Genomic DNA, 26,887 nt, shown 5'->3' on the forward strand with positions numbered 1-26,887 from the left:
GTTTGGGATTCTCTCTCTCTCCCTCTGTCTCTACCCCTTCCACTCGGGCCGTCTCTCTCTCAAAAAATAAACATTAAAAAAATAAAAATAAATAAATAAAAACACACAGTAATTGAGATCATTGGAAAAATTTAAGTATTGTCTTAGCTTGGTGTCCTCAAAAGTGGATGTTGAGACAAGGATCAGGATACAAGATATTTACATAGGATACCATCCTGGGGAGCACAGTCAGGGCTGCGGAATGAAACAGGGAAGGGAGGAAAGCCAGTGCAAGCTGACCTAGTGAGGGGATTCCTGCTGTGGGCCATGGGGATTCAGTTGCTTTGGGGCTCCTTTTGTGACTGCATAGAGCACACTCAGAAATGTCCCTTAAAGCAGTGAGGGAGCTCGACTATCTGTTGACCAAGTCCTGCCTCTCGTTGGTTGAGGGTTGCTCCTGGGGTTTAACCACCTGGCCCTACGGACCTGCCCCATTAAGGGGAAAACAAGGTCTGGCAGCAGCACTAACTTGCCCTCAGAGAGAAATGCAGCGATTGAGCAGGAAGCATTGGTGTAGAAGGGTGCTGCCCGTTGTAGCTGCAGCCGACTTCCAGGGAGGGGCAGGAAGGATGGGAGGGACACCAGCAGCCCTTGCTAAAAATCTAGATTGGCTTAGATTTTAAGGAATTACTATTAATTTTGTTAGTCACCTTAATGACATTGTAATTAACATAGGGGTATGCTCTTATTTTAAAGAAATGCATTCTGAAGACTTTAGGTGTGAAATGTCACGGTCTTTGTAATTTGCTTCAAAATATTTCCGCAAAAATACAACGAAGCAGATAGTGCAAAATGTTAGCAGTTGTTGAATCTAGGGGACAGATACACATTCATGGGTGTTAATTACGCCATTTCTACCTTTTGGTAAGTTTGGGAATATTTGTCATCAAAAGAAAAACCCCGGGTGATGCTAGGATTTGTTTGGGTCTGGAGGTTGGGCAGTGGTTACTTTTCCACCTTTCTCCCTGTCCTGAAGATTACTTCAGCACAGCGGTCTGGAACTCTGGTTGGAGCTCTTGGTCCTGTCTCCAAATTGCTGTGTGACTTTGGAAAAGTGGCTGGGTCTCAGTTTCCCTGAATATAAATGAAGGTCCCGGTGTTCCAGATTTCTGAGATCTGCCACACCCTGAGGCTGTATGGGTCTGTGAGCAGTTTCCAACGTGTGGTGGAAATTCCAGAATATCACGGGAAGAACTCGGGGACTCCTAGTCTGCTGTCTTCTCTGGAGCATTGGGTGCGGGGTTGTTGGGCCACTTCTGGACTGCTCCGAGACCCAGCTGCTGACTTAGAAAATGGTCCCAGTAAGCATTCAGGGCCACCCTCTTTCATCGTGGCTGACTTTGGACTGCTGGGCCTCCGTGTGGTTAAAATCCTGGGCAGAGGGGCCACTCCCAGGAGAAAAGCAAGGCCTTGGCTTTCGCGAAAAGTGGAAGCGAATGTATCTATTCCCACTACACTGCAAGTTTTTACCATAAATGATGTGGAATTGTGTCAAATGATTTTTTAAATATTCTATTCAGATAATAATATGATTTGATGGACACTGGAATTTTAAACCAATCTTTTATTCCTAGGATAAATGTCACTGGGTCATGGGATGTTATTTTTTGTATATTGTTGAATGCAGGTTGCTCATATTTTACAACTGTTTGTGTCCCATGAAGAGTATTGGTTTGTATTTTCTATTTTACTAATATCTTTTTCTGCTTTTGGTATCAGGATAAATTAGCTTCATAAAACCAGCTGGGAAGGGATTTCTCTTTCTATATTTTCTGAAAGAGTTTGATAGGTATGGTATTTCTTTTCTACTTAATTTTTAAAAATAGATTTTAGTAGGGAAACTATTGGAGTTCAGTGCTTTCTTTGTAGGAAGATTTATAACTACAAATTCAATTTCTTCAATAGATATAGGTTATTCAGGCTTTCTGTTTCTTCTCAGGCAAGTTTGGTAGTTTGTGATTTTCAAGTAATTTGTACATTTTCTCTAAGTTGTTGAATTTATGGCATTAAATTATTCACACTCATTCTCATACCCCTTTAATATTATGCAATAGGCCATTTTATTCCTGCATGTATTCCTTTTTATGGGGTCTGCTTTACTTGATATCAATGTAACAATAGAATGTTCTAGTAATTAGTGTTTGTGTGGCATATTGTCTTCCATCTTTTATTTCTAACCTATCTGTGTTATATTTAAAGTGGATATATGGGGTGCCTGGATGGCTCCGTTGGTTGAGCATCCCACTCTTGATTACAGCTCAGGTCATGATCCCAGGGTTGTGGGATCAAGCCGCACATCAGACTCCAGAGCCTGCCTGGGATTCACTCTCTCTCTCCTCTGCCCCTTTCCCCAGGTCTTTCTCTCTCTCTAAAATAATAATAATAATAATAAAGTGGATATCTTCTAGACTGCATGTAATCTGGTCTTGCCTTTTTATCTAGTTTTTGGCCTCTGAATTGGAATGTTTAGACAATTTAAAGTTAATATGATCATTGATACAGTGGGTTTAACTATGTCATCCTGCTATTTATTTTCTATTTTTCCCATCCATTCCTTGTTCCAATTTTTCCTCTGAATTCTTTCCCTGTATCAATATTTTAGGACTCCATTCTATCTTCTCTATAAGCTTATTAGCTATACTTCTTTGTTTTATGGCTTTAGTGATTACTCTAGAGTTTATAATGTATATGTTTAACTCTTATCTCAGTCTATTTTCCATTAATATTACACTGCCTTATATGCGTGATGTAAGAAACTTACAACAGTTTAATTCCTATCCCCCTCTGCTCTGTACTATCTATTGTTGTCACATATTTTACTTATACATATATTATAACCCCTACATACATTGTTATTTTTATATTAAGTAGTTAGCTACCTTTTAAAGAAAATAAGAAGCAAGAAAACACAGAAGTTTTTTTTAATCTACCCACATATTTAGCATTTCCATACTTTTCATTCATTTATAAAGACCTGATTTCCTTCTGACACTTTCCTGCATCCAGAGGAGCTTTATTTCATAATTCTTGTAATGCAAGTCTGCTCACAATAATGAAGTCTCTTGACTTTAATTTGTCCAAAAATTCTTTATTTTGCCTTTACTTTTAAACAATATTTTCACTTGATATAGAATTCTAGATTGATAGTCATTTTTTCCTTCCTCTCTGGATATTAGAGATACTGTTCCACTATCTCCTGGCTTGCGTAGTTTCAGTTGAGTAATCTTTGTAATATTTTAGTTCTGTCCTGCATGTGGTGAATACTTTTTCTTTGACTTTTAGGATTTTCTCTTCATCATTGTCCTTCAGAAACTTGATAACGAAGGGCCTTGATGTGATTTTCTTTGTATTTATTCTGCCTTGGTGTTTGTTCAGTTTTTTGGATATGTCAATTTATATTTTTAATAAAATTTAGAATATTTTCAGCTATGACATCTTCAAAAAATTTTTTATGTTCTCTTTCTTTGGGAACTTGCAATTATACACATGGTAGACCACTTGATATGGTCCTACATGTCATTGAAGCTCTGTTTAACTTATTAGCTTTTTTTCTCCTTTTGCTTTTTGGGATAGTCTCTCTCATCTTTTCCTCAATTTCACTTATGTTTTCTTTCTGTAATGTCTAATTTGATTTTAAGCCTGGCCAATGATGAGTTTTTCATTTTAGATATTGTGATTTTTGGCTCTGGATGTTCCAGGTTTTTGTTTAAGTTTCCTTTTCTCTTTGTCTTATGCTTATGTTTTCCTTAAATCCTTAAAAATATTTGTAATAGCTGCTTTAAAGTCTTTTCATGCTAATTCCATTACCTTTGTGATTTCTAGGTTTGATTCTATAGACTAATTCTATTGACTGGGTTAAATTTTTCTGTTTTGGTTGTTGTTGTTGCATGTTTAGTTATTTTTTATTAGATGCTGGGCATTACGCACATGAGGTTGTTGGATGTCTGGATTTTGTTTTCTTCCATTGAGTACACTGAGTCATGTTCTGGAGGCCACTTAGTTTACTTTCAGGTCATCTTGTACTTATGAGACTTGTTTGTAAGGTTTGTAGAGTCTAGAGTAGCCTTTATTCTAGGGCTTACTTAGTTCCACTACTAAGGTGTGCTCTTCATGGGGTTTCTCCTGAATGCCCTGAACAGAGTCTCCCCATTCTTTTTGGTGAGAACTCAAATGTCTTTCAACCTTGCTGAGCTTCAGTATTTGCTTAACTAGTAGCTTCCCAGGAGTTGTTTTCTTCTTTGGTAATTGTTCCTTTTCTAGACTCATGGAGTATCTCCCACCACAGCTTAGTGGTCGGCCAGACTCAGGGAATCCCTGTGCAGATTTCTGGAGCTCTTCCTCTGCATAGCTTCTTCCTCTTCAGCTCTCTGCTGTACATAACCCAGAAATCTTAGGCATCCCAAAGTCACTCTCTCTCTCCTCAGCATATGAAGACCACACGCTGTGCTTGCATCTGCACAAATCTTTGCCGAGTCCAATAAGTGCCTCTGGGCAAAAATCTTTGGACGTATAGGGCTCCCTTCCTTTGTTTCCCTTTTCTCTGGAACTGGAGTACTATGATGCCTGTTGTTCAACATCTGAAAACCGTTGTTTTACATATTTTTCTATGCTTTTTTTGTCTAATTGTTTTAGATGGTATAGGAAGCAGAATATGACCCTTTAAAGATGTCTATGTCCTGATCTCTGGAGCCAATGGATACGTTAGGTTACGTGGCAAAGGGGAATTAAGGTTGCAGATGAAATTAATGTCACTAATCAGCTGCCTTTAAAATAAGGAGGTTATCTTGGATTATCCAGATGGGCCCAAGGTATCTGCAAGGACCTTGAAAAGTAGAAGAGGGAGGAAGGAGAGAACCAGAGAGACGGCAGCACGGAACGACTTGGTTCCATGTTGTTGGCTTTGAAGATACAAAAAGAGAAACGTAAGTCAAGGAAAGCAGGTTTCCTTGGAGCTGGAATGGGCAAAGAAAGAAATTCTCTCTTATAGCCTGCGGAAGGAATGCAGCCTTGCTAACACCTTGATTTTAGCTCACTCAGACTCATTTTGACCTCCAGATTTATAAGATAATAAATTTATATTGTTGAAGCCACTAAGTTTGCAGCAATTTGTTACAGCAGCAATAGGGGCATTGGTATTTAAAAAATTTTCTCTGGTAGTTCTAATGTGCACCCAGGGCCGAGGACCACTGACCTCATTTAACCTCCCCAATTTACAGCTGAGGCCCCTGGAACAAAGAATGGCTAGAGGCAGATACCAGGGGCGGTGGATCTCAGTACTGCAGAGCCCAGTTAAAACAAGAGTACAGAATATGTATCTTCTATCTTCCCAGGAGGATGCCTCTTGGCATCCAGGTGTTTGTAATCATGGCAGGAGGTCTGCAATGCACTTGGATGCGAGATGTACATCCTCAAAACGTTGTAGGGAAGGCCAACCCATTAGCTATGCAAAACTATGGATTTCCGCAGTTCTAAAATCCGTTTAATCAGCCTTATTACCACAAAAGTGCCCACATATAAACCTGGTGTGAGTCATTGATTGGTTTTGATCACGTTGATGAGAATTCTGGTATTTAACAGACTTCCGCACTCTGGAGAACCACAGGGCACGTTCTGCCAGGGCTCCTATCAATTCTGTCTCCAGCTTTACATCAGCAATGGCACTTCTCAGCTTGGTTTCAGTCATTCCATGCATTTAAAAAAAATTAGTGCTTTCACTGAGCCAGCAGGAGCGAAGCACTGCCTAGATTTTGGTGTTCAGTAGCATTCTGAGATTTATTGATTCATGTTCAAAATTTCAGGGACCCAAGGATTCCTTGGTGAGATCATTAGGTGAGAATTTTTCCTCTTTCTTTCCCTCCCTTCCCTTTCTCTTCAACTCCCTTCTCCTTCTTCTTTCTATTTTTAAAATTAACCTTAGGTTGGTCACACCTGGGGCACTTGGACGGCTCTGCCTGTGGACCATATGCAGGTTAGGAGACAATTGGATTATCCCAGGGCTCCTTTCCTGCCTTGACATTTTTCTAATTCCACAACGCCTCTGGATGATTCTTGGCTGTTACCCAGTTTAGGATTTCAGGCTGGTAATGACAGCCAGATGACCTCGCTCTGCTCCTCTCTCCACAGTGCACTCTTAGCTTTTGCTTGGGCCTTGACTCACTGTTTAGCTTAGAAAAACCCACTCAGCAAGCTGGCATTTTGCAGGTGGTTGAGGACAGATGCAGAGAGTGAAGACAAAAGTGATGGTTAACACCTCTGGAGTGTGTACAATTGTTCTCCATGCTTGGCCAGCAGAGTCAGGCTATTGATAGATACTAAATATTACCCTCATTTTATACACGAGGACACTGCAGGCACAGAGGGATTAAGTAACTTTTGAAAGAACACAATAAATAAGTAGCAGACCTGGGATTTATACCCAAGCCGGGTTTAGAAGCTTGTTCTTAACCACTACCCTACTGTCAAAGAAGCAGCCCTGTGTTTGCATTGGATTAGGGTAGGTGGCACCGGAATGCCATACTCTGAAGGTCCCGAAGGCATTACTCTCAATGCCCTGTCATATGCCTGCAACCTCCCTTGTGAGTTCCTTTTACGTTTGAGTAAAGGCATGACCTATCATAGTGTTTGCATCTAGCCGGACGGTATTCAGATCGACTCTTGGTGCCTCTATCTGCTAGTCTGTGGTCCTGAACCTTAGTTTCCTTATCTGTAAAATGGGGCTACTAATACTTTTTTCAGAGGGTCATCATGAGGATTCGATGAAATTGCATCCGGAGGACACCTGGCACTGAGGGCCCACCCTTCATTAAAGGATGGACCCATGGAAGGAAACACTGTAATCTATGATTGACATTAGTGTGGAGACTTAGAGAATAGGATATGGGCAGATAGTGCACTTATAGTGTGGAGAGTTCCTGTATATCCTTCCCCTAGCATTTCCTAATGTTAACCTCTTATAGAATTTTATATACTTACGCAGAATTATTCAAACCAATAAATTAATATTGGGTAATGTTATTACAAAACTACAGACTTCATTCAGCTTTCACTGGTTTTCTCATTAGTGTCCTTGTCCTGTTCCAGGATCCAATCCAGAACCCTGTGAGGTATTTAGTTGCTGCGTCCCTAGTCCCATTCAATCTGTGACAGTGCCTCGGTGTGCACTTGGCTGTTCATGACCTTGACACTTCAGAAGGGATACGGAGCAGTTATTTTCCAGGACGGCATCCAGTTTGTGCTTGTCTGATTTTTCCTTCGTGATTAGACCGAGGTTACGCATTTTTGGTGAGTGTCCCATGTGAGTGATGCGTCTCTCTCAGTGCATAATACCAGGGGCCATGTGATGTTGATACGTCTTATCACTGGTGATGTTAGGTTTGGTCACTTGAATAAGGTAGGGTCTGCTGAATTTCTGCACTGCAGATTACTGTGTTTCCCACCCCCCCCTTCATAGTTGATAAATATTTTTGGGGAGATATTTTGAGATCATTCAAATCTTCTGTTTCGCCTTAAATTTTCACATCTAGTAATTTAGTAATTTTAGCATCTTGTCTGCAATAATTACTACTGTGGTGTTGTAGTAGCAAATTTTTAAAATTTCCTCATTCATTTCGCATGTATTAATTGGAATTTTTCTGTAGGGAAGAGCTGCCCCCCATTTATTTACTTATTCAGTTATTTATTTATGACCATATGGCTCCTGGATATTTACCTTACGAGTTATAATTTGATATTCTCATTATTTATACTGCTGCTCCCATTGTCCCAGCCTTGGCCCTTGGGGACCCTTTCCTCTGTCCTTTTGACCCATGGGCAGGGTCTACTGGCACAGTCAAGGCCAAGAGCCCAGAGTTCACCTTAGGGCAGTGAGGGCTGGGGTGTGAGAGAGTGTGAGTGTGTTGAAGGGAGAGCAGAAAAGAGAAATGGTGAAGCCTGACACCCTTCTCCACCGAGCATCCGCTCCGGTAAGACTCAAGCAGCTCTGACATTTCCCTGGACCAATTCTGTTTCCCTGCTCCATTCTACAGCTGAGGAATTAAGGCCTTCAGAAGGGAAGGGACTTGTTGGAGGCCACAGAGCAGGTTGGGTGGGTGGTGAGGTAGGGGACAGCCTCACCGTCAGGTCCCGTGGGCCTGGCACCCATCCCCCATGCGGTGCCTGGTTGCAGGCCGACTGTTCCAGCACCTGGGCAACCGAGGGTCTGAGGGAGTTTTGTTCCATCAGCACAGGCTCAGGAAACAGGAGGCTTCTGGTGCAAAGTTTCTTCAGGAAGCCCTGGGGCTGTTGGCTCTGCTCCCTCTTCTTTCTGCCCAGCTGAAAGGGAGGGGTTTTCTGTGCCAAATCCCCAGCTCCGGCTCAGTGGGGGCCTCTAATCCCCTCCTGGCTCAGGAACGTGGTTCAGCCAGGTCTGGCGGAGGTGCCCCCAGAGAGAGGATTTCTGCAGGCCTGGGAACAGGGCACCACGTGGCCCCAGGCCCACCCTGGTGAGGGCTGGGATGCTAGCAACGGAGCATGGGAAACAGGCATAGGGTTGAAGCTGACGCTCAGTTCTGTGGGAGTCAGGGGCCACACTGATGGAGGTCTAGTGGGCAGAACATGGGAAGTGACAGGCTGCTGTGACCCCCGAGACCAGCCTGTAGCAATTTCTCTAACATCTGAGCTCTTCCGGCCCTGGCGGTCTGCATACGCACTAGACCCTAGGCAGTGTGGAGACATAGCACACCCAACCAAAGTAGAAAAGCCTCCTTTCAATCATGTAAACACAATCAGAAAGCAGAGGTTGTGAGTCCTGCCAATCCCTTTCTAGTCTACAAGGAATTTTTTATTTTTTTATTTTTTTATTTTTAAAAAAATTTTTTTTTTCAACGTTTATTTATTTTTGGGACAGAGAGAGACAGAGCATGAACAGGGGAGGGGCAGAGAGAGAGGGAGACACAGAATCAGAAACAGGCTCCAGGCTCTGAGCCATCAGCTCAGAGCCCGACGCGGGGCTCGAACTCCCGGACCGCGAGATCGTGACCTGGCTGAAGCCGGACGCTTAACCGACTGCGCCACCCAGGCGCCCCTACAAGGAATTTTCTAATGAGGCAGGCAGGATAGGGGTTGGAGTCCTCATTGTATGGATGCCGCGACAGAGGCCTGAAAGAGAAAGGGGCTGTGGCTTACTCCGAGGGGTTCAGATGATTCTAGAAAGACTCGGGCCTTCGCACTCCAGAGGTCTGGGCTGTCCCATGACACCATTCTGTCTTTGGGGCCTGTTCTCCCACATCTGACTCATCTCCAGCCACAGTGAGCCGTGCCTGGGGCTCAGTAGGTGCTTTGGAAAGTCTTCTGAGTGTTTTCTGGACTTCTGCAAGGTGGGCTGTTGTCTTGGGTACATCGACCGGAGCAGCAGCAACCCCCAGACCCGTCACCTGACCGGCAAGGTGACTGAGGAGCGTGTGTACGCATGCGTGTGGGCACACGTGCACGTGTCAGGTTGCACGAGGAGCGACGTGTGCTTGGAGGAGTCTGCAGAGAGGCCCTTGGCTGGATCCCTGCCCTCGTCTGGCTCTGGTTTCATACTTCCTGCCCCAGCAGGCCTGGGGAGGCCAAAATGCACAGATGGCCATCTGGCTGGCACTTTAGGACATGGCCCAGTGCTCACTCTCAGCCTCTCCTCCCCCCACCCTTCTCTGCTTCAGCGGCTGTGTGGACTCTGCAAAGGCGTGGTGGGGCCAGGACAGGGAGGCGCTGTGGGGTCGTGGGTGGGGGGCTCAAGCACAGGACCGGAGCGCGGCAGAACTGCCCACTCCACCCTCGATCAGACTCGTGTTGAAGAGAACCTGTGTCCCTGCGCCGTGGTCCTGATGTCCATGAGGCAGGAGGGTCACAGGGTGGGGGAGCCCTGGTGCTGCTCGTAGTGCTAAAAGTCCACTCACATGAGCATTCTCCGCGGCCCGTTCTCTAAAGTCCATTCCCAAGAGCCAATCAGAGAGCTTGCAGCTCGCTCACTCATTCCTTCATTCCTTCCACAAACCTTTCTTACCGCTTATACTATGCGAAAACCTGGCAGGGCCACCAAGATGAATAAAGAACCATTGGATTGGATCAGAACCCACTTCTGGTTCCAGAGTTTTAAGGTAGTCTGCTGGGGACGATGAGGACAATTCCTCCCAAGCGTCCCTGTAGCCACCCTGCTCTCTGCAGCATTTTGGAGGCAGAGGATACAGTAATGGAGGGCAGTGGGAGGTGCTGGGGAAGGAAGGGAGGGCTGGGCTCTGGTGCCTACCTATTCTGTGTCCTGGGTTGCCAGATTCAGCAAAGACAAAAACAAAAACGAAAACAGGACTCCCACGGAAATTTGCATGTCAGATAAACCATGAAATGAGCTGATCTGCAATCCCATCCCTCCCGCTCCTGCTTGTTGCTATGTAGCCTGGGGGCATGACACACGTGGTTTCTCCCTGCCCAGCCTGGCTGTCACCAGCACCGGGAAAAGAGGGACTGCAGAGTCCTTCAGGGTGTGTGTGGGAGGGGGGTGGGGTGGGGGCCTTCCCCATTCCACACAGCCTCCACCTCCGGGCAAGGGGTCTCAGCCCCTGTCCAGGGACCTGTACCTTAATTTTAAAAAAGAATTATTTCGGATAAGTTCCATGCAATATTTGGGATATACTTACACTCAAAAGATTTGTTTCTTCTCTGAAATTAAAACCTAACTGGGCACTCTGAATTTTATCTGGCAATTGGATGGCCTGGGCAAGTGGGGGACAGACCCTCCCTGGGCCTCTGCTGCTTTATCAGCACTGCAAAGGTGACAAGGCGGGTCCATAAGAGCCAAGAACCTCCAGCTCCACAGAGAGCTGACTCTGCCTGTTTCACAGCATCGCCTGGCCCAATGCCACCTGTTGGGTAGGGCAGACGCCTCCAAAGTCTATGGAGAAGGGTCCCGGGTGGTTGAGGAGACAGGCCTGCTCTTATGGAACCCCCAGTTTCCTCTCACCCCCAGGGGACAGGTCAGCCTGAGTGAATCATTGGCTGCCATTGCATGAGCGGGCTGGCTTAGGGACCGTCCTGGGTCATTAGAGGTCCCCAGACAAAAGTGATCCTGGGCGCTCTGCCCACCTCACTACTTTTTTGGCTACTAGTCCAACCGTGTCCTTGACTGCTGCAGGGGGAGGCCAGGGAGGGGAAGACGATCCTCAGTGTCACACAGCACACAGTGGGGAACCAAAAGCAACCCTCCAGCCGCTGGAGACTCTGTCCTGTGCCGCCTGGGAAAACACCCTCCTGGCCCTGCACAGCGTCCCCTGAGGGTCATCCTTGGGACCATGGGGGTTCTGCCCAAGAAAGACTAATGGGATCTTGGGGGGAGCTCTGCCCAAAAGGTGAGTGGCGCATTTGTCTGAAGCCAGTCTGGCCTGGGGCGTTGCTAACTGCTTTGAGCATAAACAATTCCATATGTCCGACAGGCTGATTAGCCACACAGAGACGGGGTGGGGCGGGGGGAGATTGTGAATAAGGAATCCATATTAACCAAAGATCCAGCGATAGAGGCCCAGCTGAAAGAAATTAAAAAGATCGTGTTTTCAAACACTGGCCCTCCAACCGGGGGATTTTTCTAGCTGCCAGCGAGTGCATTACAAATTTCAGACACTAACGTATTGACAAAAACAAACAAATAAGCAAAAGTTGAAATGCAGGAGGCCTCCTGGGTCTGATAGAAATCTCAACGATTCCCTCCTGCTTTGGTCTTTTTTTTTTTTTTTAATGCAACTAACAATAATATCTAACAGAAAATTCGTCCACAGTCTGGATGCAGTTCACCCATTGTTCCTCTGCAAAAGTGTCGTCTCTTTAAGCGTCTGCATGTTGGCGATCGTTAGGAGGAAAGAGCTAAGCAGAGTTTCCTTTATTTATTTATGTCCCTTTTGCTGAATTCTGATGAAGCGCAGGCAGGCAGGCAGCAGAGCATCTGGCTTCTCGGAGACATGGCTGCATGGAGAGGGGCCCTGGTTCCGGACACAGAGAGTGCGTGCTGGCTCTCTTGAGCGGATGGGGATTCCATCTTGCCGGTGGTTGGGGGTCTGCAGTGAAATCTCTCACCTCCCTGTGTGGACATTCTCCCAGGTCCTGCTCCGGGCACCCCCTGCCCTGTTCCCTCTTTGGCCCTGTGCAGGCTGTGTGTGGAGCAGGGGATTCGGGCTGAGAGCCTCACTTGTGTGCGGAGGGTAAGGGGGGTTGGGAGAGGCACAGATGTTACGTCCAAAGCAAGGCGCTCCCGCTCCCGTAGGTCCTAGAAACCACATGTTCTGAAGCCACACTGCAGGATCCAGGCATGTTTGGTGGGGAGGTCAGTGGGGGTGCCCACACGGGGGGAATCAAGTCCTCTCCTGACTTTGCGCCTCTAGAGGAGTCCTCATGGGACAGAAGGGAAAGGTTCTGCCTTGAAGGAGCATATGTTGTGACAAAAGACGGAGAAGATAGTCTTCTCTCTATTTTTTTTTTTTAACGTTTATTTATTTTGAGAGAGAGTGAGAGAGCACGAGCAGGGGAAGGGCAGAGAGAGGGAGGGAGAGAGAGAATCCCAAGCAGACTCCCTTCTGTCAGCGCCGAGCCCAATGCGGGACTTGAACTCACGAACCGTGAGATCATGACCTCAGCCAAAATCAAGAGTTGGATGCTTAACCGACCTGAGCCAGGTGTCCTGGGAGTCTTTTCTTTATGCTCAGATGATGTCACTACCCTTCAGAATCTGGTGAAAGGTTAGGATGGTGGCCCTGTAACTGGACGGAGCTCCTTTTCATTGGACAGGTGGCAGTGACGGTGTGTGACATTTATTGACCCCACTGCCCCATTCCAGGACTACTGCAGAGTTATTGTACTTTCAAGTGGGAAGGCACACTTATTTTTTCTCTAGTAAAACCAGGAAATTATCTTGGACACTCAAAGAGCTCAAGTAATTTGTGCAAATTCACACAGCACTTGGTAGTCAGACATGCCTTGGAAACCCAGACCCTGGCCTCCCAGCCCTGAGAAGCTCTGTGGTGACTGGCTGGCTCATCAGGCCCGGAAAGGGTCTGTGTCTGACGTGACTGACGACTCAGCACTGTGTCCATTGTGGGGCGTCCTTGTCGAGAACACAGACATGGCAGCGGGAACGCCAGGCATTCCTGGGGCCGTGGACACTCTGGGCCTTGGCCCGCCTGGCCAGGGTCTAAAGCGGATGTGGACAGCCCCTGAAGGTCCTGCAGCCCGGAGCAGCAAGTCTGAGAAGGAGAGGAAAAGGCACAGCGCAGCCCGTGCCCACCCCACCCCGGGTCATGCAGGAGAGCAGATGCAGGAACCATCTGAATGACCAGCATTTCCAAGATTGCATTAACGTGACCTAGCGGCCTGGAGCTAGGCACAGACCCTGGTGGGAGAGGTCGACTGTCCCCTCTGAGTTCAAACGAGGGGTGTGGCTCAAATGAGCAACATGTCCTCTCTCACTGTGGCTCTTTGCAGAAGTTAATTTTTTTCTTTTTTTAATGAAGACCTCAGAACGCTGCCTTTTTGGGAAGCTCTAGAAACCCCCTGGGAAACATCTCTTTGGATATTCACCACCTGCAGAGAAAATGGTCTATATGTCCAGCAGTTTGGCGTCTGGAGGTCAGAGAAGACAGCATCATGTGCAGGCTTGAGAATAATTCTGTGGATTGGGATGGGGACAGAATGCCTTGCTGACGGTGGCAGTCAGAGCTCAGCTTTGGCATGCCACCGATCCAGGTTCAAACCCTAGCTCTGCCGTCTACTGACAGTGTGACCTTAGGAAAGACAGGTTTCCTCTGTGCTTTGGGTCCTCATCTGTAAGCGGGGCTGGTCATCTATGACCTTGACCTCAGAGAGGTATACTTTAGTGGGTAGGAACAAAGTGTAGCTGGTTCTTGGATCCCAGCAGAGTGAAGGAACAGCCCTGGGGAGAGAAAGGAGGGCTTGTAAAGTGTGGGGTGCCCAAGGGGGCTCCCCTTGGCCTCTCAGAGGATAGGGGTTGGTGGGGGTAGATTCTTCTCATTCCCTCCTGCTGTGAATCCACTACTTTCTTTTGGACTTGGGGTTCTGGTATCAGTGGGGGAAGATAGTGATGTGTTAAGTCAAACTAGCACTGTTATTGCCAAGATGGGGAAACTGAGGCCCAAGGAGGGGAAGGGGTATCTTCCTGAGGCCACAGAAAGAGAATTGGCTAAAGGCAGGTCTGACCTGCCGGTTTCCTGCCCCCTCCGTGCTGACCTCTGCCTATGCACCTGCCTCCCCTAGGGAGGTATGCACCGTGAGAGTACTTGGCCCAGAGATGGCGGCAGGAATCCAGAGTGTTCCCCGCCCCCCCTCAGCCTGTCTTCTGCATTTCCCTAGAAAAGTGACCAGAGGCACTGGGCGTCACCTGGACAGCTGAGGGGAGTCACCCATGTGATGGGGAGAGAGGAGGAAGAGTCCCAGCTCTGCCCTCACTAGGCTGTGGCACGGTGCACGTGGCTTTACCTCATCTGTGAAATGGGGGCATGACTCCAACCTTCTAGGCTGTTGTGAGAATTGGCTATTCATTGAACAGGTACTGATTGGTTATTGTCTAAGTGCCAGGCTCTGCTCCAGAAAGGGTGACAGGCGTGAGCTAGATGGGGGGCCCATCCGCATGAGGCTCCCTCTGTAGCGGAGCAGACAGTCAAGAGACATGCAAAAGAGGAAGTCACGGGATCTTTTCACGTTGAGATAATAATGCAACAGAGTGGCACGAAAGCACGTGAATGGCATGGGCAGGGTAGGAACTGCTTCAGAATGAGAGCCAAGCAGGGGTGTACAGCCCCTCCCAGGCTGTGGCAACTGCAAGTGCCAAGATCCTGGGGGCAGGAAGGAGGCCAGCAGCCGGAGTACAGTGGGAATGGAGAGGGATGCCATGGAGAAGCGGCAGGGCCAGGCAGGGGGCTGAGCTGGGTTCAGCCCATAGTTGATGTTCAACCATGTTCAGGTTGGCTCCGACGGCAAGAGGCCAAGGGGAGCCCCCTTGGGCACCCCACACTTTACAAGCACCACAGGCTGGTACGTGACTCCTCTCAGACACGGGTGCCTGGTCCAGGCCTGGCAGGAAGGTAGTAATTGGTGTCCACGCATATCTGGGGGACGGTGAGGTCTCGAACTGTCTCTGGTGGCTGGAGAGAGGTCAACAGGATAGAGCAGAGCTGGTGAGGCCAAAAGACAGGCACTGTGAATTGCTGTGGCTGGAGCCTTCCCAGACCACACGGGCATTTCGGTGGTGGTGGGGGGGGGGGGTGTCACCAAGTCCCCGACAGTGATAACGCACAGTGGGAAGAAAGAAACCCTCAGAACAGAATAGCTTGCTTGGATCAGCAACTCTGAAAGTGTGACGCCGTAGTTTAGCAGCCACTGTTGGTTGTCCTTCTGACCCAGGCCCCTCCTTCTTCCTTTACAAGGCTATATTCGGGTATACAACTTTCATGGGCCTTGGGGGAGGCAGGTTCAAGCTGCAGCCCCTGTCACAAGGAGTAAACTATGAGAAGTTTTAGCTAGAAGTTCCATGGGCGTCCCCCTAAGCCTAAAGAAGTACCTAAGATCACTGAGTTAGGCTCAAGCAACTTAGGAACTATTTATGCTGGGACAACTTATTACCCAACTGCAAAAGCAATATAAAGAACTGAAGGAAAAAAGTAATGATTTTAATTTATTCTTAAATAACTACAATTGCATACCGATGAGATGGTTGTCCCTGTCGGGCACTGCACAACTTCTCAGACTTTGGATTTGGATTGGACATTGCTGCTGTCATCTTCTGTTCATGTTGGTTTCCATTCCATGCTTGGTTTTTTGTTTTTTTTTTTTGTTTTTTTTAATTACACCAACCACTGAAAACTTAGCTTCTCAAAGATCTGATACCATTAGAGGAATATAGCATGATCTAATATGGAAACTATGAAGTAAAGTGAACTAGTAGTTCCTGTGGTATCTGATATTGCTGTGTTTCTCTTGAAAATGTGAAATATCCTGCAGCACCCCAGAATTTTGTTGTGGCAGTCTGGGGTGGCTCAGTCTGCAATCTGGGGAACATGGGTGCAAAGCAATCAGTCATTGGTTTAATCAGGAACACGTGCCAAAGTTCTGGCCAATGAAACGTGAAGGAGTCTTTTGGGAGATTTGTGGGGAAAGGTGTACTTTGCCCATAAAAGATGTTTGGGAAGAAGTCATCTCCCGCCACTGCTGGCTTCCGTAGTGTCCTCAGGGGTGTTCTGGAAATGCGTCTTCCATCCTGGGTCCAATGGGGGTCACCATCCCAAGGAGAACACTCTGAGGTGGGCGGAGGGGAAAGATGGAGGGGCTCTGGCTGTGACGCCATCGTCGGCTGCCGGATCCTGGAAGCACCCACCTCTGGACTTCCTATTTCGTGAGCTCAGAACTTCCTTGAGAGTTTAACCTGTTTAGAACTGGATTTCCTGTTCACTTGCAGCCCAAAGCGCCCTTCCCAATACTCCAGCAAAGGATGCTTGGGAAACTGCTTTCCCTCCTTCATTAAGGGTCACCTATCAAAGCCTCTGAGAAATCCCACAATTCTCTGCTTACTTTTGTTCAGAGTGCAGAGTGCAGAGTTTGCCAGATTCACTTGACCGAGGAAACCTTTTTTCCATAGAACCTCATTAACATCTCACAAGACACTCCTGTGCCAAAAAACACACTTTTGAAAAGGATGCCTTAGATCCCTTCTTATAGCTGCTCGGCCCCACCCGCCCCAGAAGCCCTGACACACAGACTCCCACCTCAGAGGCGCGCCAGGGTCCACATGTGTTTCTGTTCAATGGGGGAGACTAAATGAAGCCAGATGTACCTGGGCAGCCCACAGGCAGGAGAAGCAATGATTTAATGGCTCAGCTATGCGGGGATTAGCTTGCTAGAGAGCTCCCAAGGAGGGGTTGGGGACTTGCCGCCAGTCTGCTAATGGATTCAGCAGAAATGCCCCTGAGGGCTGTGCGTGACTGCCATGTGCACGAACATGCCGTGTCCGTGACTTCTGTGTTAGCAAGTACCGTGTGTCCGTGATGGCCGTCCTGTGACCCCCGTGCCCATGACTGCAGTGACCATCATCGCGGTGTCCGTGACTGTTCTGTCCATGACTACTGTGTTCGTGACCTCTGTGTCCCTGAATCTTATGTCCATAGCCTCTGTGTCAATGATCCCAGTGCCCATGACTGCTGTGTCCATGATCACAGTATTAATGACTTCTCTGTCCATGACAACTGTGCCCATAACTGCTATGCCCGTGACTGCTGTGCCATGACCTCTGTGTCCATGACCGCTGGCCCAAGTCTCTATGCCATGACCGCTACGCCCATGACCCTGAGTCCATGGCTGCCGTGTAGAGGGTCAGAGCTTCCGTACTTCTCAGGACAAGGTGCCCCCAGCCCAGGAGAACCACTAGCTGGGGCACTTAGGCCCTTCCCTTCACACTCTGGGGCCAAGAGATTATCTGGCCCAGGGGCTTTCAAACAGTGTCCCTAGGACCCTGGGGGTTCTGAACAAGCCCCTTAGGGCTGATCCAGCCCCTTAGCTGATTCTGCCAAGACAGTTTTTTATTTATTCTTTTTATCCGCTGGGTTTCCATGTAGGAATTCACTAGAAGAAAAGCCTTCGTGGCAGGAAAAAAAGTCTAAAACCACTGATGTTGTCCAGCCGTGCATTTTGCAGAAGAGAAGACGGGGGCCTCCCTAGAGATTTGTGGGAGAGCCAGAACAGAGGGAGGGGCTGGGGTCAGGGCAGGGGAGGGGAGGACACAGCCCGCGGAGGCAGTGGTTTATTCTCCCTGCTGACTTTGCCTGCCGTGACCCAGGAGAAAAGCCCTTTGAAACAGTCAGAGACGCGGCCGGGAGCGGCCGGGAGCCACACAAAGCGTGCTTCTCCAACTTGGGTCACTGGCGAGGAACCAGGAGGCAGGCTGGGAACTTGGCCTTGGAGGTGGGGTGCACTTATTGGCTCGGCTGAGGTTTAGAGGCTGACAAATGGCCACTCACCCCAGGCCAGGCACCTCTACACAAGAGCTCAGCTTCTTGTAACTGCCTGAGCTGGGTCTCAGCCCGCCCACCGGTACCAATTTAGCAACGGGGGCTTTAAGAGGTGTGTAATATCCAAGAGGAAAATAAGCTTGTGGGTTGAAGAATATCTTTCAGTCTATCATATTAATTAACATGTTTATCTTTATGCCAGTGCAGTTGTAAAATAACAATCTATAATATCAACGTATATTATAATTATGTTCGTATGAATTATGTATATTTATGGAGGAGCAGGCCCATGCAAAGAAAAAATGTCTACCCAAGTTATGATGAAGTCATGATGTGTCCTGGGTAAGTGACAGTGGACTTCAGACCTTGTATCTGTTTGCTCGGGCTGCCATAACAAATACCACTGACTGGGTGGCTTAAAGAACAGGTTTACTCCCAGTTCCGGAGGCCAGAAGTGTGAGATCAAGGCGCCCCTAGGGTTGGTTCCTGCTGAGGCCCCTCTCCCTGGCTTATAGCTGGCCGCCTTCTCCCTGCGTCCTTACCCAGTGTTCCCTCTGTTTGTGTCTGTGCCCTGGTTTCTTCTTTTTTATTTTTTTTTAAAACATTAAATAAAATGTTTATTTATATTTAGAGAGAGAGAGAGAGGGAGACAGAGAATCCCAAGCAGGCTCCACACTGTCAGTACGGAGCCTTATGTGGCTCAAACACGTGAACTGGGAGATCATGACCCAAGCTGAAACCAAGGGTTGGACGCTTAACAGACTGAGCCACCCAGGCACTCCCCTCATCTCTTTTCATAAAAACACCAGTTACACTGGATTAGAGCCCACCCTGATGACCATATCTTAATTTAATTTCATTGCCTTTTTTAAGGACCTTATGTCTAAATACAGTGCCATTCTGAGGCACTGGAGGTTAGGACCTCAACAGACGAATTGGGAGGGGGCACCACTTAGCCCTGAGATCTTCTCTCTTGAGTTCGTGTTTCCCTCGCAACTGTCTTCCTTCTTTCTTCCTCTCCCTCACCCTCTCTCTTTCTTCTTTTTGAAAAGAGATGGGCTCTAAATAGAATGAGCCCTGCATGAGAGACACCTGCTTTCAGATGGGGAATCTGTCCAGCTCCCTGGTTCTGTCTGTAGGGCCATGAGCCAAGACGCCCTCCAGTGTTGGGCTCTGGGCAGGTTTAAGCTGCTAGAAGGAGTATAAAGGGCACTGGTGCCATCATAGGGTGGATTCTGGCACTTTTCCTTCCCTTCAGCTGCCAGGGCTTGGTCAAACTATATTCAAGATGTGCTGTATTGGAATTCTGAGATTATTGGGGGCTGATCATGACTATGTAATATCCAGGTATGTGGGATTCATAGCCCACCACAAGCTCCAGGTGTTAGAGAGACCCTCCCCACCTGCTTCAATTCCACCCCATCCCAGCCATCTTCAGCTGTATGGGGTAGACATGGGGTGTGTCTTTTGATATGGAAATGGCTCCATTTCCTTAGGATTGAACATGTAGAGGATCTCACAGCCTCCCAAACGCTGGGAATCCTTTCTGCTTTATTAGGATTTTGTCAGCTAAGGGGGTTGAGAGACTCAGGGTGAGAGAGCCCTCAACCGCCCCTGTTTCCATGTCACTGGAGAGCTATTCTGCTGCTCTTGAAAATTAAATGCTACTTTTGAGTGTGGCTATCCATGTGAACTTTGTGAACATTTATTGATTTTATTTTAAATGGGTCCTTCTGGGGCGCCTGGGTGGCTCAGTCAGTTAAGCGTCTGACTTCAGCTCATCTTGAAGTCCGTGAGTTCGAGCCCCGCGTCGGGCTCTGGGCTGAGAGCTCAGAGCCTGGACCCTGCTTCAGATTCCGTGTCTCCCTCTCTCTCTGCTCCTCCCCTGCTCACACTCTGTCTCTCTCTCTCTCTCTCAAAAATAAAGATTAAAAAAAAATTTAAATGGGTCCTCCTGAGGTTAATCCCAACATGAGGAAGAAGAGGAAGAGAAGGAGAAAGGGGAGGGGCAGGAGAAGGCAGTGCGGGTTTCTGAGTTGGATTCCCTTTTGTTTTTCCCTGTGCTCTTGTGGCCTTGCCTCTTCTGGGGTCTCTCATCCTGAGACACAAGCCTTGGTGTGTCGCAGAGATTTTGTCCCCTTGGATATGCTCCAGCACCTTGGTGGGTCTTATGATCTTAACGTCAGATTCAGGGACATGGGTTGCAATCATTCTATAGCTAGAACCAACCCACCTGGGCCAGGATGGGGCCTGGTGACCCCACCTGGAGAGCAGGTGGTGCAAGACTTTTGGAAAGGGGCTGATGGCCTCCTGGCAATCACCCCTCTCCACCTGGTCTCTACAAGTGGGAGGAAAGCCTGGAATGGAGGGCTTGAGGCCTGGGGTCAGCCCCTTCCCTGAGACCCATTTCACCTACGACTTTGAGCGAGTTTTCCTTCTCCGCACTTCGGGCTCCCCATCTCTTGAATGAGGAAGTTGGACCAGATGAGTCCACTGGTGCCCATGAGGCACCAGCCTCCAGGGGAGGTGCCGAGGACACACAAAGACAAGAAAACGAGCCCACACACCTCTTGGTTTGTGTGGTTTTCACCCTACAGATGCAAAACCAGAGACTCGAAGAAGTAGGGTAGCTCACTCAAGGTGGCAGGGCCGACTACTGGGATGCAGGGCCGAGCCAGGCTGATGTCCTGTCCAAAGCTCCTTCTCCACATTGACGCCTGGCAGGGAAAACCAGGCAGGTAGGCAAGGGATTGTTGCGGCATGGATTACACCAATGCCCTGGGGCCGGACCAACGCATTCACGTCACGGTAGCTGATTCAGGGGTCACAAAGAAGCTCCCCCTTGAGTGGTGTCCTAGGGAACAAGATAGGCTGTGTCCGGGGGAGAAGCAGCAGGAAAGCGCTTCAGGTGGAGCGGAAAGAAGGAGCAAAGTCAAGAGAGTGAAAGCCTATCGAGTCTAACTCCCCCCTTGGCAAAGGGAGGCAGTCTAGGGCGACTGGCTGTGCACAGGGTGTGTGGTGGAGAGGTGCAGGGGAGGGGGCGGGAGGGGCCTGGCTGGTGTCAGTCTGAGGAGGGCCGTGAAGGATCATGCCAAGCAGTTCGGCCTCCTCCTTAAGCTGATGGGGGGCTATTGAGGGTTCTTAATGGGGTACGAATGAATCTTTTAGGGGAGGCCATATGGAGGGTAGAACAGGGCAAGGAGAATCAAGAGTCCTTCTGACTCTTTGATCCTCTGTCTGACCCCAGTTCACACCCCCAGGAAAGAGTGGCTGAAAAGGAGGAGGATTCAGGTCCCAGAGGCCTTAGGCAGGTGGCAGGGCTCCCAAATACTCATCCTATAAAAACCCACCTTACAAGCTAACGGGGAAGGACACGAAGCCCCAGATGTGTGTGGCACAGCTACAGATGAGCGCACTACTTAGAGGGAGCGAGTGGTTGGGGAACGAAGGGCTGATTCAAAGGCAGTAATCCCCGCCGTGTCTCATTTCCAGATCTCGGCTCGCCTGTCTGCCCCGTCTGCCTGCTCTGTCCCCCACACGAGGCGAATCCCCTTCCCCGTCTGGGACAGGATTGAGAGTGTTCAAGTTTTTACCCGGGTGGCTTTCGTCTGGGAGGCTTGATGCCCTGCACTCCATTCAGTGGAGTCAGTGCTGGCTCCACTTTGACAGTGTCCCTTAGATGTTAGAAAGGGCTGAGACAGAGGCAGATGGGTGGGGGTGGGGTGGGGAGGGGACTCACATCTGTCAGGAACCTGGGCTACCAAGGGTGCCCACACACCAAAAGCCCAAGCTGCACACGCGCCAGTACGTGTAGATGTCGGAGTGGAGTCAATGAATAGGTGGCAGGTGGAGGAATGGCTTGTCGCTGAGTGTAGACTGAGTGGCCAGATGAGAGAGTCAACGAGTGAATAAGGCTAGGGTATGCCGCAGCAGGGAGCAAACAAAGATTCGTTCTTGCTTGTGCACACGGCCTTTGTGAGCTGAGATGTCAGTGTCAAGCGGGCTTCAGGATGGGATTAGATATGCCTTGATTTGGGGAGGTGCCTGTGGAAGATTAAAGGCAGAGGGCGGGGAAGCTCAGGGCAGGTCCGAGACCCGAGACCAAGACCGAGGAAGGACAAGGGGAGGGACTGACTCTGGGGAGGAGCTCGACCACTGGGCACTTCTGACAAGGTCTGGAGCAGGCTGAGGGGGAGCCCCTAGCCCAACATTGCCCGCTAGCGGAATCCCACTTCTGGCCCGGTCACGGTGTGCCATCTGTGGGGAGAGCCCGAGGGAAGCAAGCACACCCTCACGTGAACACCGTGCCGGGTTCAGAGGGCACAGCTGGCCGGTGTCAATCAGCCCTGCTTCCAGCAGCTTCTCTGGAAAGGGGCGCCTCCACGGCTGCTGTGGTGGGCCGGGAGCTGGGCTCCATTCACTCCTTGCTCTGAATCCAGACTCTTTGTCGGGCTGCAGCTGGTCACTGGGACGCAGTTAACCATGATGTCTGGGGGGGGGGGGCGCTCACACTGGCCATGAAAGGCTCTGGTTCAGGGGAGACGCATGTCAGCTCCAGCGGCCACCACAGGCCAAGGCCCATCCTCTACCACGAGGGGTCTAGCCGGTGAAAGTCGCCTCCCGTCTGGAAGGGAGGGGGCTGGGAGCATCAGCACAACGCTAACACCTGCCATGACGCGTGAGGAAAGGGTGCGCCTGGGGGACGGGAAGAAAGGAGTCAGTGCTGTGACTGCGAGAAGGGAGGGGAGAATGGGGGAGCGGCAGTTCAGGAGTGGAGGGGTGAAGGATGGGGGGCGGCACGAACAAGCGAATATGAGGATAAATAAGGAAGAAAGGAGGGGACGAGATGGCCTGAAGGCTGGGGTGCAGAGGGTGACATGGGAATGGGTGAACAGGGGTGACAATGGAGAAGCAAAGGGGAGAGGGCGCAGGCCTCACTGGCTTTGAAAGGGCCACAGGCTGCATTTGTCCCCCAGATTGCACCGGCGGCCCCTGGGTGGTCGCTGCAAAGGTCATGGGAAGGGATGTCGACAGCATCCCGCCGTGTTGAACCTTGAGATCAGAGTTTGGGGCTGATGTCTGTGCCCCACTTTTGCAGACAGGGGTTGATGGCTGCCAGCCTGCTGTGACCCTCCCATGCTGGGCGGCCCCAGAAATGCCCTTTGCCCACCAGGAAGTCCAGCATGCCCCAAATCTGCCCAGTGAAAATGCATCTCCTTTTGCTTTGAGCCTCTAAGATTCTTTTAAAAGAAAGAAGCCTCTCAACAACCCCACTCCCAATCACTGAAGGGCAGGCGGGGGCCACTGCGGGGAGAGACCCAGTACTCGCTCTCGAGGACAGCTGGGTGAGGGCCTGCCCACAGGAGAGCTATGAAGTGGCCTTGGGCAAGCTCCTTCATCGTGGGGCCTCAGGTTCCCCGCCTGTAAAAGGGAAGGGGTTCGGCCGGATCCTGTTTTGTAGCAGAGTGTAGCCAAGATCCTGGGTGATGACCATAGGTAATTGGTTTGATGCCTAGAGAGGAGCCGAGTTGTACAACCTTTGTCCCCGTGCACAGGAATCGTCCTGCCTTTGAGGTGTGCAGGCTGGCCTGCTGGCGATCTAAGCCAGGCCACCGGCTCCGGATGAAAGGGCTGGTGAGAATAGCCCGGGCTGGGTTTGTGGACGCTCTCACTTCTGTTTGCTACCGAACAAACAGCACACAGCAGGCAGGCAATGCCAGGGACGCACACAGAGCAGGCTCCAGGGCGCGAGCACGGGGCCCTGGGCATCTTTACTTTCGAAGTGTGCCCGAAGTTCAGAACTCAACAAATCCTGCCCGAAGCGGGGAATCTGGCAGGTCAGAAGGCCCAGAGCTGTAGGTCTGCTGCCTTTTCTGTAAACCTTGTATTGAAGTATCATATGCTTACAGAGCAGGTCATGAATACCAAGTGTCCATTCTGATGGAATTTCACAAAGCGTGAATACACCTGCGTGGCCAGCACTGCGATCAAGAAATAGAACATGCCTGGCATCCCGGAGACCTCGGTTCTCCTTTGTGTCTGGCTTCTTTCTCTCTGCAGAAAGTCCAACTTTGGACTTCTCTGCTCCTCATTGTTGCAGAGTGTTCCGTTGTATGGCCCTGACTGTCCCACCTCAGGCTGGCACTGGCACTCAGGGGTCTCCCTGTCACCTGCGAGGCAATTCTTGCTGCCCTGACGTTACATTCTTCTGCATTCTACCTCTTCGTGTGCCACCACGTTCATCGTAGCCTGAGCATGATCTATCACAGGCAGCAAAACCGTGAGAGCAAGGAGGCGGAGGCCAGAGCCCTGAGTCGGGCCTGCTAAAAGCCACACCAGCACTGCTTGTGGGAGGTGGGGGTGACGTGGAGGGGTGGGGGAGAGCACGGTGCCAGAACAGGCCGGCCTGGGCTCCTCTGCCACCACGAAGGTGGGTGGCCAGGGTCCCTCAGTGTCACTGTGATTATTATGCAGGGGGTGACATCACTGGGATGTCAGATTTCTGGCCACCTGGCAAAGGTAGGAGAGGATGAGTTGACAGGAGGGCCACACAGGCTACTGTGGCCCCAAGTGTGCCGATGGCTGCTGGGACAGAGAGGCAATCGGATGGTTAGGACTGGTGCACGGACAGGATGGGAAGGCAAAGAGAAGGAATAAGAAGGGGAGTTGCCAAGGTGCAGCTATCTGCAGAAAGTGGGGAGTCCTGCATGGGGGCCTTCTGAACAGGGTGCCCCCCGCTCCTTCCCTGGAGCCCCTCCTTGTCAGGCACAGTACACGCCCACAGGCTGCGTTCATGAAGACAGGTCTGAATTCCTAGGACAGGACCTCTAGATGGAAGGAGACAATGTCCCTCCCACCTGCCCACCTGATGGGGCCTCATGTGACCCCTAGGTCCTACAAGCTGTCGGGCTGCTGCAGGGTCTTGGCTGTTGCTCTGTAGGGCCTCGGGAAGGAGGCAGGGTTGAGTCCATTAGCTCGGTGCTGTTCTCTGGAGAGCGTGCAGGGGGATTATGGGCTGCTTTGCCGCCTCCCGACTTTCGGGGACCACCCCTTTGGGACTGGATCCAAGAAGTGAGCGATACCATTATTAGACGTGAGTCAGCAGTCCTTCTTCTTTTCCTCCTCCTCCTCCTCCTCCCAACGCCTGAATCCAGCCTGGGTGGGAGGGGGTGTGTGGCGGGAGCAGCAGCAGGAAAGGCAGTGGCCTGGGCGAGCCTGGTCTGGCTCTCAGGCCTGGGCTCTGCTTTTGCCCCACCTCCTCTGGGCTGCCTTCCCGTCCGTCCAGGGAACTAGGGTGTGAGTGCCTTTTGGTCTGGGGGTCCTTCCAGGTTCTGGCATCCTCCAATGGTGAGGGACAGCCCTACCCCCGCATGGGCTGGCCAGAACTCCCCCACGATCCACTCAGGATCCCCTGTCCCAGCATCCAGGAGACCAGGGCCTAGGGGAGAAAGGAGGATGGGGTAGGGAGGGTGAGTGTGAGGGCAATGCCAAGGAGACTCGGGAGAGGCAGAAGGTGTATTTTCTGTGATCACCATAAGAACAATAGCCACCATTAATCAAGGGCTTACTTAACCTGTAGCAGACACAGTACTGAGGATTTTACGTTACATAGTGTCTTGTCTAATCCACACTATGGAGGCCCCGTGACCCAATGGGGACGGGGCCCTCAGACCTCAGGGAGTCAGAAGGTCAGCGCCAGGCCCCAGAAGGGCCAGCGGCTGCTCCGCTGCAGGCTGCTCAGAGGCTCAGAGGGAGAAGCTGTGGGAGACAGTGCTCCATGCTCCGGGCTAGTCCCTAGCAGATCCCCTTCTGGATCCCGTGTCTTTGATGGTCATGGTAGGATGGTTCCCAGATTTCGCTAGGTTCAGTGGCTGGGAACATCAGTCAAAAGCTCAGGCATGCAAGAAATGGAATTTCCTCAAATTTCCTATGACAATTCAATTTCTGTTTCTGGTTGCCTTCCCACCAAGGTGATGCACACGGGACCCTGTGCACTTGTGGCCCTCTCCTCCCTCGGGATGTGTGAGATCTGGGAGCTGGTGCAGGTGTTGGATGAATGGGACGCCTGGCTTCTTGGACACCCCTGGGGCATGAAAACACTGTAAAGCCTCCTGAGGCCTCATCTGCCTGGAAATAATCCTGCAGCGCAAATTTTCCAGAACCCTGCCTCTTCCCCAGCCACAGAGCCCAGGCATTTTGCTTCCTGATCCCACAAATATACTTGGGAGTTTCATGTGGGGTTCATCTTCTTGGGACCTACTGACAACCCCATTGATGTCACTCCCTCTGGTCCCCTCCACTCCCTGTGCCCAGGGAGACCCAGCCACAGGAGCTGGGGGCACTTGCTCTGACTCACTGTGTATCCTTCATATCCTTTATCAGAGACCGTTGGCCCTCCTTGTTTCCCGATAGAGATGGCTTTCTGGGGTCCCATGCCAGAAAGAGATGTCCAGCTTCTGTGTTTCCTGCAGCCTTATCCCCTCCCCAAGGCAGTTAGACAGACCTCCAGGGCCTACAGGAGAAAGGAGGTGGCTGGAGGGATGGCCCATGCCAGGCCCATGGAGACCAAGCCCCACAGCTGGGTGTTCGGGCCGTGCCCCCACCCCCCACAGGGCCCTCCGTGAGGACTCAGACATGCTCCCACGGCAACTCTGATCTGTTCCATTCCAGCAGAACCAGGAAACAGAAGGGGTTCCCCAGAAAGTCACCAGGACCCCCGCTAGAGAGCCCCATATCTGCTCTCAGGCCACCAAATCTGCTACTAATTTAAGTGAGACCCTAGGGTCTCTCGTTTCAGTGAGATTTGCACCCCCCACACGCCCCACGGGTCAGCG

At 50.2% G+C, this 26,887-nt stretch overlaps 1 long non-coding RNA gene across 1 annotated transcript; it reads left to right on the forward strand.

Annotated features, from left to right (window-relative positions):
- The first annotated feature begins 23,332 nt into the window (after positions 1–23,332).
- Positions 23,333–26,286, forward strand: LOC125148089 (uncharacterized). The gene is made up of 2 exons (XR_007145414.1): positions 23,333–25,146; positions 26,024–26,286. It is a non-coding gene; the product is annotated as an uncharacterized LOC125148089 (long non-coding RNA).
- Positions 26,287–26,887: the final 601 nt, after the last annotated feature.

The sequence above is a fragment of the Prionailurus viverrinus genome, chromosome D2, assembly GCF_022837055.1.
Source record: "Prionailurus viverrinus isolate Anna chromosome D2, UM_Priviv_1.0, whole genome shotgun sequence".
Classification (NCBI taxonomy): Eukaryota; Metazoa; Chordata; class Mammalia; order Carnivora; family Felidae; genus Prionailurus; species Prionailurus viverrinus.